We start from the raw sequence: 18,968 nt of genomic DNA, 5'->3' as shown, positions 1-18,968 counted from the left end.
AAAGGGGGGACATCCAGCCCAGGAGGGGCCTCTGGGATCCAGCACTCTGACCACTGTCCACTCCGGCTGGTCAGCACCAGCACTGACGTGTCCCTCAATAGTTTGCACTTCGCCCTTGAGCAAAGTGGGGTTCTAAATGGCACTTCAATCTCTCCCCCTAAGCCAGCGGTTCTCAACCTGTGGGTCATGACCCCTTTGGCGGTCGAATGACCCTTTCACAGGGGTCGCCTAAGACCATCCTGCATATCAGATATTTACATTACGATTCATAACAGTAGCAACATTACAGTTATGAAGTAGCAACGAAAATAATTTTATGGTTGGGTCACAACATGAGGAACTGTATTGAAAGGGCTAGAAGGTTGAGAACCACTGCCGTAAGCCAACACTGCAGGCTGCGCCCTGGCCTCTTCCTGCCACCACAGAGCCTCTGGGATCCGAGGAAGCTTCTGGAATGCAAGGAAGTTTCCCTCGTGCCTGGGCCTCATGCGGCACACTGAAAGGCCAGGAGAGATCGTGGATGACAGCCAAGAAGAAAGTTCTAGAGGCACAGCCTGTGTGAAGGAAGCTCCAGGGGAAAGAGTTCAGAGCCTTGAGGGATGGTGAAGGCAGCTCCACACGCTGGCAGACAGCAAGGGTTCGGGGCCAAGCCACGTGGAAGAGGGTTTACCCTGGAGCTGAAGCTGAACGGGGCCAGCCTGTCAGATGGTGTTGCGTAAAGAGCCTGCTGGCTGTAGGGCCTCATAGGGTCGGGCGAGTGCCTGGAGTGGGCAAGTCTTCAGAAATAGCTGTGGAATCGTCTGGATACATGTGTTGTGATCATCTTATTCCAGTCCATGGCTTCCTACTCATTTTCGTCTTTGATGAGCAGAAGTTTTACATTTTGATGAAGTCCAATACTCCACATTTTCCTTTTATGGTTATTATTTTTAATGCCCCATCTAAGAACATTTGCCTACCACACGGTTGTGACGATATGCTCCTAGGTTTTCTTCCAGAAATTAAAAAATCCTTTAACGCGATACTTAAAAGGACAATCAATCTAATTAAAGAAAAGGGGGGGGGGGCAAAAGACTTGAGTGGATATTTCACAAGTGACGATATTCAAAATGACAATAAGCCCAAGAAAACATGCTCTGCTTCACTAGCCAAGTGCAAATTAAAACCACAATGAGTTAACATTACACAACGATCGAATGTGTGCAATTAAAAAGCTGACCACACCAAGTGTTAACCAGGCTGTGGAAGAACTGGAACCCTCATGCACAGCAGGTGGAGGTGTGAAGTGGTACAACCACCTTAGAAAACAGTTTGGCGGTTTCTTATAAAGTCAACATACACCGAATCTCTGAGGCATCCATTCTACCACTAGGTATTTTCCCGAGAGAAGAGATAGTGTGCGTCCACCCAAACACCTGTACTCAAATGTTCACAGTCGCTTGATTACACAGTAGCCCCAAATTAGAAACAACCAAATGTCCATCAAAGGGTGAATGGATGGTCAAATTATTTTCTATAAACATGACGGAATGCTATGCAGCAAAGAAAAATGATGAGCTACCCATACAGGCAACAACATGGTTGAATCTCAGAAACATGAAACTGAGTAAAGGACATCAGATACATGAGTGCAACTGTAGGGTTCCATCTCCAGGCAGGTCTAGAAGAGGCAGAGCTAACCCACAGTGACAGAAAGCAGATGAGGGGGTGGCCCTGGGGAGTGAGGAAGGACTGACTGGGAGGGGCCCAGGGGAACTTTCTGGGCTGGTGGAAAGTTCTCTGTCTTGCTGGGAGTGTGGATTACATGGGTGTATACAAGTGAAAATGTGCTTGAGCTCTGTATGTATTTTGTACCTCAATATTTTTAAAGGTGCTACAGTCCTATGTACCAAACATGACCAGAGTCGTGGCAGGACAGAGGCACGAACACACTGTTGGAAGGTTCCATTCATTCATCATCCAGCAAATATCTGTTGACCCTACTGTGTGCTATTACAGCCTAGTGGTTCCCAACCTTCCTAACGTCGTGACCCTTTAATACAGTCCCTCGTGTTGTGGTGACCCCCAACCATAAAATTATTTTCGTTGCTACTTCATAACTGTAATTTTGCTACTGTTATGAATCATAATGTAAATATCTGATATGCAGGATGTATTTTCATTGTTCGTGACCCACAGGTTGAGAACCGCTGCTAGAGCAATAAGATAGTGTCCCATCCATCAAGGAGCTTAACAGTCATCTCGTCGTGCATGTGTGTATGTGTGTGTGCGTTCATGTGTGTGTGTGGGGGGGGAGGGGTGTATGTGTGTGTGTGTTTGTGTGTCACATCTCTAGAAGTTAGCCATCACATTTTCCAATGACCAATTAAAGTTGTTATAATATTTTAAAAAAAACCAACAACCACTCAGCCACCTCTTGGTCCCCAGGCCCTTGGCAGCCCCAACAACTGGATCTGCCCCAAGCAGCACCCCCCACCCCGGGGGTTGGGGACCAGGTGAGAAGCAGAGGGGCCTCTCAGTGGAATCTGGAGACTGCGGGACGCCCTCCAGTAGAGCCCAGCGTGCAGACGCCAGGGAGGTTTTCCAAGCCTTCAACAGGCTTCACTATCTCTACTCTGCAGACGACAGGACTGGCTGGGTGCCCTCCAGTGCAGCCACTTGATGACTAAGCCACCGTCTCTGGCTACTCCTCTTGCCCTTTGCAGAAACCTCTAGAGCATCATATTTCCTTAATGTGTGTGATAAGCTAGTCCTTTCTCAATTGCTTTCTCTTAAAGGGACAGAAAAAAGAAACCACTGCTGAAAAGTAGGTATTCCACAGACAGGCTCAAAGACACAGCAGTACTCAGAAACACATCATTCGCCAACGTCCCCAACTCTCACTCCAGCCCCAGAAAGCTGGCAGCTGCAGGCAGTTTATTGCACCCCATCCCCCTTTAAGAAGGGTTTGGTTGATAGGCGGAAGTCCCCAAACTGGTGCTCATGGCTGCTGTCCCCAGGGCCCAGAGCTCTTCCTGGAGGAGACGCACCCCGATCCCCATTTTACAGATGAGGAAACTGAGGCTCGTAGAATGATATGGCATGTGCAAGGTCACATAGCTAGCAAGTGGCAGAAACTGGATTCCAGAGCTTCTGATTCCAAAAACAAGGATAAGGTCCGATGCCATTTTCTGCTTAACAAACCACAAACCATGAAGATTGTAGCAAGAAGGTAAGCCCCATAAAGGTACAGGCCATGCTTTTGCTGGGTCATTGCTACCGCTATGAGCTGGAACGAATGAGCGAATGGATGAATAGATGTGTGAAACAAAAGGGGTTAGGAAATGCACCCAGCCTCAGACAGTATTGCAGTGGGTCCAGGATTACTCCCTGACTCAATCTCCCCATTCTCCCCAGAGCCCCTGATGGGCTCAGCATTTGGGTACAGGGTCCTAAGTAATCCAGAGTTCTGTAGACCATGAGCTTCAGAACAATCAAGATCATCCAAAAGTTGGGTTGCAGCACGAGAGAGAGGAGAGAGAGAGAGAGAGAGAGAGAGAGAGAGAGAGAGAGAGAGAGAGAGAGAAAGAGAGAAAGAGAGAGAGGGAGAGGGCACATGAAGGGTGGAGAGGAGTAGTCAGGACGTGTGTTTGGAGAAAGGAAATCTGCAAAGGGAATGATGTGTGGGTGGTAAGTGGGTGCAGGTTGAGTGTGAAGGAGTGTGAGTAGGTATGTGCAGGCATGTGCACAGGTATGCTTAAGCTTATGGGTAGGCATGTGCAGGGAGGATGTGAAGGCTTGGTGTGCAACAAGTGTGTGTGTGCCCATTAGGAGCAATGGAAGGCAGGCTCTAGCTAAAAAAGGCCACGGTGACATGCTCCATTTGCTCCCAGGGGGACAAATGTCCATCATAGCCCTGACCCCGAAGGTTCCCAGCCTAGGAAGGTTCCCCCTCCCCCATTAAACCTCCCCAGGATCTGCCCAGCTGGCCTGCCTCACTCCTTCCTTCCTGTAGCAAGTCAGAGGGGCCCTCACTGAATACAGAAAGGGCCCGGTGCTTTGTATTAGCATCTGAGGGCAGCCAGGCCCGGGGAGGCTCTAGACAGTTGGAAATGTCTACTCTCTCCCTGGCCCCGTTTCAGAATCCCGAGGGCAGAGGGCTGGTCTCCCTTCACATGACCTGGGTTTAAACTGAGGACACAGCCCACAGGGACCCTGGGGGCAGGGAGAGAACAGAGGAGGAACACACAAAGCTAGAAGGAAGGAGAGCACCATGGAAGCTTCTCCCACTGAGCAGGGCTCAGGGTCAATGCTGGGGCAGGTTCCCAGGACAGACCCCCCTGCCCGCGGCCCTCACAAGGCCCACGGCAGCCGGGCCAGTTCCTCCCTCGGCTCGGCAGGACCTGGGGCCTCAGACAGAGCAACTGGTTCCTCCCATAGAGCGATGCTCTTCTGCGTGCACACACCCCTCAGCGGGAGACCCGCGAGAGCAGACGCGGTGTTCCCCTCAGTATCCCCGGCACCCGAGCCAGGCCGCGGATACCGCAGGTGCCCAATAAATGCACAGAGCCCTACACCGACACACCCACCCAGCCGCTCCTTCTGGAGCAGGCGTAGACTTGAAGGAGTTGCAAGAAATAAAAGCGGGATGTGGGAGGCAGGCGGCAGGAACCACAGTGTGATCTGTTAACAGTGGGAGAGGAGAGAGAATGAATTCATTTCCTCCCTGAAGTAATTTGCCTGTAAATATTCACAAAGCACGTAATTTCTCTCAGCCTTCCCATTAAAAAGAAACGCATAAATAAACCAGTCTACCCAGGGGCTTTGCACACAGACCGCTGTTTCTGTGCTAAAATACCAGGGTGACTGCATTTATTTAGCTGTAACCGCCCCTCTACCCCCAAAGAGCCCCAGAGGGTGTCCGGAAGTGGCTCACCTACAGAGCTAGGGGGTGGCTTGGCAGAAGCCAGCGCCGGTCACCCAGGAGCTGAAGTAGCTTTGCCTGCAAGGCCCCAGGAGTAGCTGACCCAGCATCCCAGAGGCCAGAACAGGTGGCCTCGCTGGCCAGGGTTTGGCTTGGCAAACTGTCCCCTCCCCTCCCCCCCACCCCCCCGCCCCCAGCACGACTTCCCGTTGGAGGGTCAGAGGTCACACACAGACAGGCCTCTGTGCTGCAAGTGGAGCCCTTGATAAGGAGAAAAGCAAATGCCTTCTTAGATGCTAGAAACGCATGACGTACAGCGGGGCTATTGGAAGCCAGCATCCCCTGGGCAGGGTCTCTGTCAGGGCAGGAGTCTTCCACTCAGTGACCAGGGCCCCTCAGAAGTTACCCAGGGTCTTCTTGGTGTCCTTCCCTGAGCACCCCAGGAAGGGCAAACATCAGCCAGACAGGGGCAGGAAGCAGACTCAAGGGAGGGGGGTCTCTATCTCCCTCTCCAGACTGACCGCGCAAACTCTGGGGGCACCAGCAGGGAGCTCGGGCCCTGAGCCCGATCCCGCTAACATGCTGGGGATATGAACACATCCAGGAAAGCTTGTTAACCTGGACTCAACCAAGTCCTAGGCCAGTGATGGCGAAGCTTTTGAGCTCGGCGTGTCAGCATTTTGAAAAACCCTAACTGAACTCTGGTGCCGTGTCACATATAGAAATTTTTTGATATTTGCAACCATCGTAAAACAAAGATTTATATTTTTGATATTTGTTTTATATACTTAAATGCCATTTAACAAAGAAAAACCAACCAAAAAAATGAGTTCGCCTAAGCCCCTGTGTGTCATAGGTTCGCCATCACTGTCCTAGGATGACAACGGCAAATAAAAGTGTAAAAGTGTAAAACACTTGCCCCAAGACAAGCTCTCTTGCTCTGAATCATCATGGCATTCCTAGGAGGCATGTTACTATTATTATCCCCATCATATAGAGGGGAAAGCCGAGATCCAGGAATGTAGTTGCACAGGGAGTACGGAACAGAGTCAGGATTAAACCCAGACATTCTGGCTCTGGGTCTGTATGCAAAACCACTAGGGTATGGAGGAGGGGAGGCAGGAATGTGGAAAGAAGATGGATGCAGGGACCCAGACCACGGCACATTTGATTTTGTCAGGGGAGAGAGTATGTGTGTGCCATTTTTCTTTTCAATATACGAAGACCCTGATGTGCAGCCCACTCACATCATTACCTCACTTATTAATCTCAGAAAAGCATGTCAGGGAAAGGTTATTATGCCCAATTCATGGGTGAAGAAGCTGAGGCTCACATAGCTTCATGGTCTTCTTCCAGCTCGCAAGTGAGAGCCAGGATCGGAGTCTGGGCCAACTCACCACCATGGGCCACCTCTGCTGGCTTCAGGTCAAGCTCCTCCACCAGTCAGAGAGTGACTTGGGGCAGGTCCTTCACTAGTTGGACCTCAGTTTCCACATCTGTAACGTGGTCCCTTCTTGAGCCCCACCCCAGGGTAACTGGGAAGACAGGAGGTGGCAGTGAACAAGGACCATTGTCAAGCACACAGCCTACGCCACAGGCTCTAAAGCGTGAGAACCGGCTGTACCCAGAGGACTGACATTTCCAACCGTGCGCCCGACGCCCCACAGGATGCCTCGCCAGCAAAGAGATTCAATTATGGTCATTATGGTGCACTCAGGAAAACCAGGGAGCAGGCTAATACATTTTAGAAAGATTTGCAGCAACAGAGGTTGGATCAAAACGAGTCTGCTACTTAACCCTCAGTTAAGCAGAAAATCCATTTAACCACAAGGCAACACTGTCTTCCTCGTCTCCAATCACTTTTTTTTTTTTTACTGTCTTCCAGTTAGAGTCATGTTTTTATCACCCTGAAGCTGCCTCAGAATGAAAAATAAGTTCATTGATGGAGATAAAGATGTGGGGGGGGGGAGTCTCTGTGGGTTTGCAGCCCCTGGACCAACACCCTTGAACCTTTGCTCCCTCTACTCCAAGGACAACCTGCTTAGATCCATCACTGCCAAAGTTGCTTTGGAGAAAGCAGCCTGAGGGGCCCAAGAGGGAGTGCTAATTCACCTCCCACAGGGAGTAAGCCCAACATCTGTCGTCATTGGAAGCTCGCAGGAAGAGGCTGGGGAAGGGATGTGCTTAGGGGGACCATCGGGGCTAGACCCCGAGACCTGCCACAGAGCAGGGGAAATCGGAGTGGTCAGAGAGGCACGATCAAGAGAAGGGAGAGATTCAAGTTAGGGAGGGTGTTCCCCACAAAATGAGAAAGAAGACACATCAACCAGATAGCGTTCTCTGTCCTTAAACAAAGCAGCATTGAGACACACCTGCAAAGAGACACTCTCCGGACATGGAATTGTTGGATGAAATGCCGTACAGGATGCTCAGTTAAGTTTAAAGTTCAGATAAACAACAAATAATTTTTGATTTGTATTGGCGTGCCGAGGGTGGGACTCACATGGCATGGGACTTCCACTAAAAAATTACTCAGTCTACACGAAGTTCAAGTTGCACCGGGGTGTCTGTGGTTTAATTGACTAGACCTGGCTCCTCCTCCCAGAGGCACGCATCTAGCAGAGGAGACAAGCTGCACGTCCCCTGGCCTGCGCTGCCCAGGAAGGTCCCGCACAGCTGCGATGCAGGACGGTGAGCAGAGAAAAGCAGGAAGCCAAACTGCACGGACCTTCTGGAGGCAGCCCTGCTGAACGTGCGCCTGAGCGGGAACAAAAGCAGGAAACGAGTGGGCCTCCTGTCCGGAGAGGGGGACTGAAAGACTTCTTCTTCCTCTAGTTCCAAGCTCTCTGTCTGTGTAACGTTGTTCTATTGTCTTCATAGGCGCAGCGTACACACGCACACAAAACCGTCAACTTTTCTTATCTTTGAGCGAATCAGGTTTCCTATCAGATCTTGAGCTCGCTGAAGCCGGGGACTGGGAATGTTTAATCTTGGTATCCCAAAGGATGCTCAGGGAATGAGGGAGGGAGGAAGAAAGAAGAGGGAGGGAAAGAAGGGGTGGGAAAAGAGAGTAAAGAAGGACCAGTCGGTACAAATGCCAAGAGTTGGGAAATCCCAGCTGGAAAGTGACTTCTCAGGGTCACGGGCCCTCCCGGCTGGAGGAACTGCTGTCACCCTGAGTCTCCTCGCTACTCCTGGCTGGGGCGGCCCCTGCGGTCATGGGCCGGGGTGGCATGTGGACAGCAGGCAGCACAAAGCCCAGCCTCTGTCCTGAGGTCCCCTGCTCCCCAGTCCTCTGCAGAGAGCCACCACCCAGCAAGGGGACGCACTGCAGGGTGAGGGGACAGGCCTGGGAGCTCCCGGAGCCAGAGAGCAGATTCTGCACCCTCCTGCTCTGCCCGGCCCGCTCCTGTGGACATGCCTGCCTCTTGGTGCAAGTTCAGTTTAAACAGATGCGTGTTCCTAAGAAGCCTTGTCTCTGAGGTCTGGGAGCAAATCTCAGCTCCAAAGGGACATTTCCTACCGAAAAGGCTCTTCAGGGAGTCAGGGCAGAAATAAAAACCAAAAGCCCTGGATCCTTATCTCCTGGTATTTATGAGGCTTTTTATAGAATGGCTGCCTCCAAGGCCCGCATGACCGAAAGAGAAAGGGAAGGAGAAAGAAGGCGAGGCAGGCATCCCACTGAGCAAGGCTGGACGTGTCCCCAGGAGAGGTGCAGCCTCAGATCCACCAGGATATACTGTCACCCTAAGGATGAAGTTTTCAGTGCCCGGCTCTCTGTAACGCTAGGCAATGTACCCAGATGGCATTCATAACTGGAGCCATCAGGAACCGGAGTCAAATACCTACCAACTGAGGGTCCCCTGGATACCACGTTCTGTGCTGCTTCCGCCTCAGCCTAGACTAGACCCCTACAAAGCCCTTCTACACCTCTCCCACTGGAAGCTACCTGGTCACACTGCAGGACCAGCCACAGGTCTCCTTTTCAGGATCTTCTGTGTACCTTCCGCCCCTCCCCTACCCCCAGCAACAACCCACTTGTAAACACCTCCATATTGGCATGCCAAGGGTGGGGCAGTGGGAGCAATCTGTAGGCCATAGGGGGTGAACTGTCTGTAGATAATTAAAAAGCAAACAAAACAAAACATAAAAAGCTGACAATTCTAAACAATGTCAGTGGTAAAACACTCTGCCTTAAAAAAAAAATATTTTGTCGCTCTAAGTTCTTAACAATTGCTATAGTCGCTGATGAGTTTTAATATGTATGTAAGCTTCAAATGAAAGCACTGTTATACCTTAATCTTTAATAAACATGGTGCTTATATGGCAGTTAGTTCAGAGAACATCCTCTTATCCAGCCAGACACAACACAAGCTGATTCTGCTACACACGTTCATCTCCGTGTGGAGAATAAGGATACAGGATCCCTGGAGTTCTCTGTAGCCAGTTGCCATCTCCAGCCCCAATGCCACTTGATATTCCCCCACTTACACAGTAGATCTGCACTAAGCCATGATACACAGTGGTTATGAGGACAGGAAACAGAAACTGGATTACTGTCCTTGCACAATTTACCATAGCTAAGATTTGGAAACAGCCAAAGTGCCCATCAGCAGATGAGTGGATTAGAAAACTGTGGTACATCTACACAATGGAATACTACGCTGCTGTGAAAAAGAAGGAATTCGTACCATTTGCAACAGCATGGATGGAACTGGAGAGCATCATGCTAAGCGAAATAACCCAGTCAGAGAAAGATAAATATCACATGATCTCACTCATTTGTGAAATAAAATGAACAACATAAACTGATGAATAAAAGTAGAACCAGAGACATAGAAGCATCAAACAGACTGTCCAACCTATGAGGGAAGGCGGGGGAGGAGGGGGTAAGAGATTAAGCAAAGGACTTGTACACATACATATGAGCATAACCAATGGATACAGACAGTAGAGGGTGAGGGTATATGCTGAGGGGTGGGAGTGGCTGGGGAGTGGTCAATGGGGGGGGGAAAGGAGACTTATGTAATACTTTAAACAATAAAGAATTTAAATTATAAAAAAGGATAATAAAAGGATACTACGACTAATTCTATGCCCATAAATTACTAACCTTGATAAAATAGATTAATTCCTTGAAAGACACAATCTGCCAAAACTCACACAAGACGAAATAGGCAATCTGAACAGGCCTGTGTCTATTAAATAAATTGAATCAATGATTAATAACCTTTTAAAACAGAAAGCATTAGGCCCATTTAGGTTCACTGGTGAATTCTACCAAACACCTAGGTAAGAAATTATACTAACTCTCCACAATCTCTTCTAGAAGATATGAACAGAAAGAGTATTTAATAACTCATTCTAGGAGGCCAGCATTACCCTAATACCAAAACCAGACAAAGAAAACTATAGGCCAATATCTCTCATGAACATGGATACAAAAATCCTCAAGAAAGTAATAGCAAATCAAATCCAGCAATATATAAAGAGAATTATAGACCAGAGCCAGGGAATTTATCCCAGGTATCCAAGGCTGGTTTAGCATTCAAAAGTCAATTAAAGTAACCCTTCACATTAACAGGCTAAAGAAGAAAAAAATCACATGATTATTTTAGTAGATGCAGAAAAAGCATTTGACAAAATCCAACATCCATTCATGATTTTTGAAAAACTTGGCAATCTAAGAATAGAGGGGGATTTCCTCCACTTGATAAAGAACATCTGCAAAGAACATACCGATAACACCATGCTTGTGGTGAGAAACCAAGAGCACTCCCACTAACAGCAGGAACAAGGCAAGGATGTCCCCTCTCACCACTGCTTTTCAACATTGTACTGGGAGCCCTGGCTAATACAATACGACAAAGTTTTCTTTTGATTATTGAGAAGGAAGCTTTTTTTTTTTTTTTTTTTACAGGTTTGCTTTTTTTTTTACAAATTGGAAAGGAAGAAATAAAACTGTCTTTGTTCACAGATACCCTGATTGTGTAGAAAATCTTTTAAAAATGTGATAATAAACTCATGGAACTAATAAGCATTTATAGCAAAGCAAGGTTGCAGAATACAAGGTTAATATACAAAAATCAATTGCTTCCTATATACCAGCAATGAGCAAGTAGAATCTGAACTTAAAACGCAATACCATTTCTATTAGCACCAAAAGAAACAAAATATTTAGGTATAAATGTAACAAAATATTCACAAGATCTATATGAGGAAAGCTACAAAACTATGATGAAAGACATTGAAGGAGAAGTAAATAATTGCATAGACATTCCATAATCATGGATAGGAAGACTCAATATTGTCAATATGTCAGTTTCTTCCAATGTGATCTACAGATTCAATGCAAGTTCAATCAAAATCTCAGCAAGTTGTTTTGTAAATATTGACAAACTGATTCTAAAATTTATGTGGAGAGGCAGAAGATCCAGAATAGTCAACACAATATTGAAGAAGAACAAAGCTGGAGGATTGACACTACCTGACTTCAAGACTTGCTATAAAGCTATATTAATCAAGACAGTGTGGTAGTAGTGAAATAGTAAATAAATCAGTGAACCAGAACAGAGAGCCCAGAAATAGACCCACATAAATACAGTCACCTGATCTTTGACAAAGGAACAAAGGTAATGCAAAGGAGAAGAGGTAGTCTTTTCAACAAATGGTGCTGGAACAACAAGACCTCCATATACAAAAGAGTGAATTTAGACACCGATCTTATAATCCTTGCAAAAATGCACTCAAAATGGATCACAAACCTAAATGTAAAACTCAAAACTCTAATATTCCTAAAAGACAACACAGAAGAAAAATCTAGATGACTTTTTGTATGGCAATAACTTTTTTAAAATACAACACCAAAGGCATTATCTATTTAAAAAAACAATAAGCTGAACTTCATTAAAATTTTTAAAATGATGCTCTTTGAAAGACACTGTTAAGAGGAGACAAAGAGTTGGAGAAAATATTTGCAAAAGATACATAGGTAAAGGACTGTTATCCAAAATAGCAAAGAACTCTTCAAACTGAGCAATCAGTAAATGAACAACAGATTAAGAAATGACAAAAGACCTGAACGGACAAGTCACCAAGATATACAGATGGAAAACAAGCACGTAAGAAAGAAGATGCTCAACATCATATGTCATTAGGAAATTGCAAATTAAAACAACAACGCAATACCACTACAAGCGATTAGGATGGCCAAAATCCAAAACACTGACAACACTACATGCGGGGAGGATGTGGAGCAGCAGGAGTGCTCATACACTGCTGGTGGGAATGCAAATGGTACAGCCACTTGGGAAGATAGATTGGCAGTTTCCCTCAAAATTAAACATACTTTTACCATATGACCCAGCAATCGCGCTTCTTGGTATTTACCCAAATGAGTTGAAAACGTATGTCCCCAAAAAAACCTGTGCACAGATATTTATAGCAGCTTTATTCATAATTGCCAAAACTTGGAAGCAGCCCAGATGTCCTTCAGGAGATGAATTGATAAATAAACCATAGCACACCCAGACAATGGAATATTATTCAGCTTTAAAAAGAAATGAGCTTAGCGGCATGATTCACAATAGCTAAACCGTGAAGCAAAAGTGTCCACTGACGATGAATGGATAAGCAAAATGTAGTTAAGCACATACAAAAAAAGGAAGGAAATTCTGACCTATGCTACAACATGAATGAAACTTGAGGACATTATGCTAAATGAAATAAACCAGTCACACACAAAACAAATACTATATGGTTCCACCTATATAAGGTACTCAGAGTAACAAAAATCATGGGCACAGAAAATATACTGGTGGTTACAGGAGCTGGGGAAAGAGGGGGACAGGGAGTTTTTATTTAATGGGTGTAGGGTTAGTTTTGCAAGATAAAAAGAGTTCTAGAGATGAATAGTGGTGATAGTTGTACAACAATGTGAATGCACTTAATACTAATGAATTGTACTCTTAAAAGTGGCTAAGACAGTAAATTTTATGTGATTACATTTCACCACAATAAAGAAAAATGGAAAAAGAAAAGAGCTATCAAGTCATGAAAAGATGTGGAGGAAACAAATATATATTACTAAGTGAAAGAAGCCGATCGTAAAAGGCAGCATATTATATTATTCCAACTCTATGACATTCTGGAAAAGGCAAAATTATGAAGACAGTAAAAAGATCAGTGATTGCCAGGGCTTAGGGGGGAGAGAAGAAAGAATTGGCGGAGCACAGAGGGTTTTTAGGACAGTGAAACTATTCTGTATGACACTCTGTTCATGGGTACATGTCATTATACATTTGTCAAAGCCCATTGAAGGCACAACACTAACAATGAACCTGGGATGGGCTTTGGGTGATAATGATGTGCCACCGTAGGTTCACCGATTGCAATATATGTCCCACTGTGGTGCGATGTCAGGAGTGGGGAGGCCCTAGGTGTGTGTATGGGGGGAGACGATGATGACTCTGCACTTCCCCCTCAGTGTTGCTGTGAACCTAAAAATATATTTTTTTAAAATATATTTTATTGATATTTTACAGAGAGGAAGGGAGAGGGATAGAGAGTTAGAAACATCGATGAGAGAGAAACATCGATCAGCTGCCTCCTGCACACCTCCTACTGGGGATGTGCTCTCCACCAAGGTACATGCCCTTGACCGGGATCGAACCTGGGACCTTTCAGTCCGCAGGCTGACGCTCTATCCACTGAGCCAAACCGGTTAGGGCATAAGTTGATTTTTTTTAAAAAGGCCTGAGTCCAGAGCCCAGTCTCCTTCCTCGGTCCCACAGTGCCTTCCTTTTCTAACACGGCCCTACCCAGCAGCCTCCCGACTGGGCACCGTAACAGTGCCTCATCCTCCTCTGAAAACCGGTAGATGCTTATCCATTCATCATCAACGGACACTTGCTTCACGGTTTAGCTATTGTGAATGCCCCAGAAAGGGAGACACCTCAGCAAATCCCCAAGCCCAGGGAATGGCATGGGTCATTCTTCTCCCATCAGCAGCTCTGGGCAGGTAACAAACTACCACGGCTAACAACACTGCCAGCAGATCTGGACTCGCTCCTGAATTCCAGGACTATTAATCGAAGTATTATTTTACACTTTTAACTAATAAGAGAAGCAGCTGGGAGGGGCCAAGTGACCACCAGTCGGGAAGACTGGCAGACTAGGCCCTTCTCTGCCATTCACAGCTGTGTGGCCCCCTCCAATGCTGACATGGCATCTGCACCTGGGGCCTTCCTCCCTCCCTCTTTGCCCTACCTGGTGGGTGTTTGAAAATTCAGCTGTGATTCACACTGTGGATATAAGTCATTATTTTAAAACAACAAAGAAAAGCCTCTTAGGCGGGCTTTCTGCTAAGTTTTGCTGCATAAACAGAAAAGCAATCATTTGCTCATTCTTTAGATGGCGGAAAGGAAGACTTCTTCTTATCTCTCCATGATGTCAAAGAGGTCACCCCACACGGTGATGGGTCTGCCTGGCCTTGCTCTCCCAGCCACCCATGCCAGGGAGACGGGGCATCCCCGAGGAGACACTCCACCGACTTGGCCTCCTAGAAGGACCAACAGGTATGTGGCCCTGGGATGAACCTTCCTGAGTAAATGTAAAACAACTTGAAAAAGAAAAGAAGGAAAAGGTTAGGGATGGAAAAGGGCCAAGAAGGGAGAAATGGACCAGGGAGCTGCCACGCATCCCATGTGGACATGAGGCTGGCCTGAGGCCAGAAGCTCTGGCAGACGTTGGGCTGAGTGAGCAGGAAATGGGTGGTGAGAACCTGTCATCCTGTCCCCTCGCATACGTGTCCCAGACAGAGAACGAGGGGGAAGCCAGGAAGGCAGATGAGGCCTGGGGGCGGCGGCCCGTCCTGTGCTTAAACTCAGGGCTTGTACCCCACCAGTCAGAATTAGGGAAAACTGAGGGATGGTGTTCAGCCACTGCAATTATAGCCACCGTCTTCTGGAATGTGGATTCCTTCCCAGGCGGTGGACATGTCTGACATCCCTCATCTCATTTCATCTTGACCATGAGTCCGCAATTGTCATGACTCTCTTCGTCTAACAGGAGAATAAACTGAGTGCATTTGCCCAACCTAATAACTAGCTAAAAAAAATAGTCCTGAGCTTCATCTAATGCCAAAGCTATGCTCGCCCTCTGGCATCCTCAGAGGGAGGCAGAGGTGACTAGGACCTTCCAGCCAGCAGATAAGAAGGGGGAGGTAGAGATGCTAGAGAACAGCCTGGAGGAAAAGGGGTGATGCAGCCCACAAGGCAGATTTGGGGCAAGTAGACGGAGGGTATAAGGAAATAGATGTCAGCTCAGCACAAGGAGACACTCTGACCATCAGAGAAAGCCCAAGACAGCCCCAGGCAGCACAGGCCACAATGGAGGCCATGAGCCCCAAACCCTGGAGGCGGTGAGGCTGATATTGCCAACCACCTGGCAAGAACTTTGGGGTGGAGATTCTACCTCGCATTCAGTTGTCTGTAAGCCAGGGGTTCTCAACCTGTGGGTCGCGACCCTTTCACAGGGGTCGCCTAAGACCATTGGAAAACACATATATAATTACATATTGTTTTTGTGATTAATCACTATGCTTTAATTATGTTCAATTTGTAACAATGAAATTAGGGGTCACCACAACATGAGGAACTGTATTAAAGGGTCGCGGCATTAGGAAGGTTGAGAACTACTGCAAGCCCTTCAGCCTTCATAGAGTGACCCATTTGACCCTCCCCCAACCTTCTGCATGAACAACAGAGAATATTGGTCCTACAGAGACCATGAGGATGCTCAGAGAGGTGGAGCAACTAGCCCAAGGTCACACAGTGGAGCAGAGCTGTGACTGGGACCCAGGTCTTCCTCCAAACCATATTAGGTGTGGGTTGGAGTTTAATCAAGCTCACCTGAAACACTGGCCTCTGGTCTCACCTTTGTCATCCATGAGGCCGCCCCAGAGTCAGGGAGGATCAGGATGTCTCCCTCATTCCCCTCTCTCAACTCGATAGTGGCCTCTTCACTGTCATGATTGTGGCTTGGCTTCAGGGCTGCATCCTCTCCCCCTGCACTGCCCTGGGTCATCCCAGCAGCCTCCCGACTGGGCACCGTAACAGTGCCCCATCCTCCTCTGAAAACCGGTAGTGCTCCACTGTGGAATCAGCTGGGGAGCTTTAAAATATACTAACACTCCTCCAAAGTTACACATGAAGCAGTAGTACTCAGCACAGCCTGGTGCTGGCATGAGTATCTACACATTGACCAATGGAATGGAATTGCAAATCCACAAACACACCTACATCTATGGCCAACTGATTTTCAATGAGGGGGCAAAGACTATTCAATGGGGGAAAGAGTAGCACCTTCTATACGTGGTGCTGGGCCAACTGGATAACCACATGCAAAAGAATGAAGTTGGACCCCTACCTCACACCATATACCACAAAAGTTAACTCGAAATGAATCAGGGCCCTAAATATAAGATCCTGCTTTCAGATCTCAGCAGGAGGAAGGTCCCGATGCCTCCTAGAAATTGCCTTGGCTCGCCAGCTTGGCCCATTGCAGCGGTCTGGCTAGGAGATAAAGACACCAGGGACTCCCCTTTTTGCAAAGTCCATGCAAAGCCAAGTAGAGAACATGGGAAGAGTGCTACCATGGGCACCCTGGGGTGTCACTGTGGGCATGCAGGATGCTTTATGGACACAGAGGCACTACCATGAGTGCTATGGGGTGATGGCTGAGTCCTGTGGGTGCTTCCTGGCCTCTATGGGCCCTGTGGGGAGCCACAGTGCAGGTGCTGTCATTGCCACCATGGGAAGCCACTGTGGTGCTGTGGGGTACAGCTCTAGGCACACACAGGGTGCTCCGTAGGTGTGCAGGGGTGCCACATGGCCACTGTGGGTACTATGGGGTGATATAGCAAGCACGCTACCATTGGGGCAAGAGCCCTGTGTTTGGTTCCTAATAAACTTGCTGCTTTTTAGAGGTGAAACCTAGAGTGATTTACTTCTATGAACACCAGTTGTCCTCACCTATAAAAACTGTATTAATACCTGCTTCTTGGGTTGTGGGGTGGATCAGCTATTATCTACAGAAAGGGTTCAGTGAAGATCATCAGGGCCAAGTGTAAACCACGGGATAAAGGCTCAGGAAGAACAGTTCATACCCGAGGTGGCCCCCAGCTCTCAGAACGGAGAGCTGACACAACCCAGGTCCCATACTCAGGCCTTTTTTAGACCAGGCACGGAAAGAGGTATGTGTCTCCAGGGTAACCCCACTGTTTGGTCATAACACCCAGCTCTCACATCTCAAGAGCCTGAGCCTCTTCAAAGAGGTCACCTTGGGAGGCCTCATTACTCCAGGGGACTGCCATCGCTCAAAGCAAACAGGTATGTCTTGCTGGCAGTTTCCTCGCCCTCACAACCACCCAGTGGTTTGCCAAAAACTGAGGCTCTGGGAGATCAAATCACTCGCCTGAAGTCAAACAGCTACTGAGAAGGCGGAGCTGGGACTCGGCCTCCACCCGTCTCACTCCCAAACCCCAGCAAACATTTCCCACAGCAGCACATGCCTGTCTGCCTGTGGCCATATGGTCATCTTTGTATTTTTCCTGTGACTCTAACATTGATCTGTTTCCTGGCTAACAACAGGGGTAAGGCTAAATCACTCCACTCCCTGCACAGCTTCCCTGAAGATAACCCAGAAACAATAACACGCTTGCTTCTTTTTCATGTACTTAAAGAAATTCTTGGCTAGCATGGCTCAGTGGTTGAGCGTCGACCTATGAACCAGGAGGTCACGGTTCGATTTCCTGTCAGGGTACATGCCTGGGTTTCGGACTCCATACTCAGTGTGGGGCGTCATTGATGATTCTATCTCTTTCTCGCTCTCCCTTCCTTTCTGAATCAGTAAGAGTATACTTTAAAAAAGGAGATTCTTTCCCTTCGTTCACTCAGGCCCTCAGCTTCCTCTGATTAGAGAAACCCCCGTAGCAGAAAGGTCCTGGGGAAGTTAAGCCTTTTCCGACTCACTTCAGAGCCTTCTCCTGAGTAAGAAAGCCATGCAAGATCCAGGCGCTGTGATAAGGCAATAGCTTCCTGTGAGGATAGGGCATCTGCTGCAGGAGGCTTACAATTAAGATTGTGGCCTGACAGCTGGCCAGGCTGGGGCACTGCAGGGCACAGGCACTATTGAGGGGGAGAGAGAGCCCACACAGGTGCCAGGTCTCACCACTCCTCTGAGGCTGTCCACTAGGGCCTCAGCCTGGCCCCGTTTTACCTGCCTTGGGGAGCTGGCCAACCTGCCTTGGATTGCAGCTGGGAAAATCCTGGCCAGCCAGCATAGTCTGAAAGTGAGAGGATGAACTGGGAGAGCAGGGAACTCTCAGATCAGTGATGAGGACAGTAACCCAGTGCTTCCCCACCACGGGCACCAGAGGCAACCAAAACTGCAAATGCCATCAGGCGGCTGGTGCAGCCCCCCTCCAAGGGCTCCCTCCCTCCAATCCCTCGGCCCTCACTTCCTGGGTGGACTCAGGAGCAACCCTGACCTGCAGTCCCCTCAACAGGGCAACCAGCCTCATGAGACCCCACTTGAGTATCAGCCTCTCCCCTCACACATCACACTTGCTCCCCATTCCTGAACAAACATTTGGGGTGGCGACAAGAGTAAAGTGACTCTTCACCTGCCCTGCATTCCCCAGCAGAGCTCTCTCACTCAGGGAGGGCGGGCTTGGAGGGCAGTGAGAGGAGAGGAGATTACACCCTCTTATGTGACTGAGTTGAGATGCCGCTCCACCATGATGCCAAAATCATACCTCTTTCAACTGGTCTTTTCTTTCAGGGGTGGCAGGATTCTCTTGAGGTCTCTCTCTGATGGTGGCTTCAGAAGACACTCTGGAGGGAGGAGAGAGAGAAGTAAGCTTTAAGAAGGTGTAGGTTAGCAGGGCATGGGGCTTCTGGGGGCCAGCCCAGTCAAGATACACATCCACTCTCTGAGTGCATGCTCCCTCCTTGCACCTCTGCAGGTGCAGCAGCCAGACAGGTTCCCCTGGCCAGAAAGACAG

General features: G+C 48.0%; 1 protein-coding gene across 1 annotated transcript in view; it reads right to left on the bottom strand.

Annotated features, from left to right (window-relative positions):
• The window catches only part of TSPAN18 (tetraspanin 18), a 144,789-nt gene that overhangs the window by 98,387 nt on the left and 27,434 nt on the right, over positions 1–18,968 (bottom strand). Inside the window, exon 2 of the mRNA XM_081098443.1 lies at positions 18,720–18,798. The gene's annotated coding sequence lies outside the window, so the exon portion shown is untranslated. The remainder of the gene's footprint in view (positions 1–18,719; positions 18,799–18,968) is intronic.

Source organism: Myotis nattereri (assembly GCF_964212035.1).
Source record: "Myotis nattereri genome assembly, chromosome: 9".
In the NCBI taxonomy this organism is placed as follows: Eukaryota; Metazoa; Chordata; class Mammalia; order Chiroptera; family Vespertilionidae; genus Myotis; species Myotis nattereri.
Note: the sequence above shows the minus strand (reverse complement) of the source record. Positions and strands in the feature narration are given on the sequence as shown.